Source organism: Cephus cinctus, unplaced genomic scaffold, assembly GCF_000341935.2.
Source record: "Cephus cinctus unplaced genomic scaffold, Ccin1 Ccin1_scaffold2910, whole genome shotgun sequence".
In the NCBI taxonomy this organism is placed as follows: Eukaryota; Metazoa; Arthropoda; class Insecta; order Hymenoptera; family Cephidae; genus Cephus; species Cephus cinctus.
The window spans coordinates 1-504 of record NW_014334414.1 but is presented as its reverse complement, the minus strand read 5'-3'; positions in this window follow the sequence as shown (position 1 = coordinate 504).

Here is a 504-nt window from a genome sequence, read left to right as displayed (position 1 = left end):
TACAAAAAATAAAAAAGTTATTAGCTGAATTAATTTATGTCCAAATTAACACAATTCAAAAAATATAAATGAACACACAATGACAAATGAATTCAATAAGAACATATTTGATTAAATAAGGCGATTTTAAGATATAACATTCATGACCCATTCCATAACACTCATGACCCACACTTACATTACAAATTACAAAAACCAAACTAAAATAAATAATATCGCTTAGCTGTACGTTGTTCCGAAAACATGATGTACTTCGTAGCCGTTGATAAAATTATGGAGGAATTGTTTGCGATATTCCTTTTTACTGGTTGATGTTCAAATTATCAGGGACGTATGCGATCACATCGATTGCCAAATATCTCCGTTATTCCTTTTACTTCTATGTACCAGTCCCGTCAATAATTCCATATAGTGATTTAAATAAAAGCCCTTTCTATCTTTGTACGGCACCCTGCATTTATTGATGAAGAAAAATATACATAAAAATCAATGACTCTAATTTTT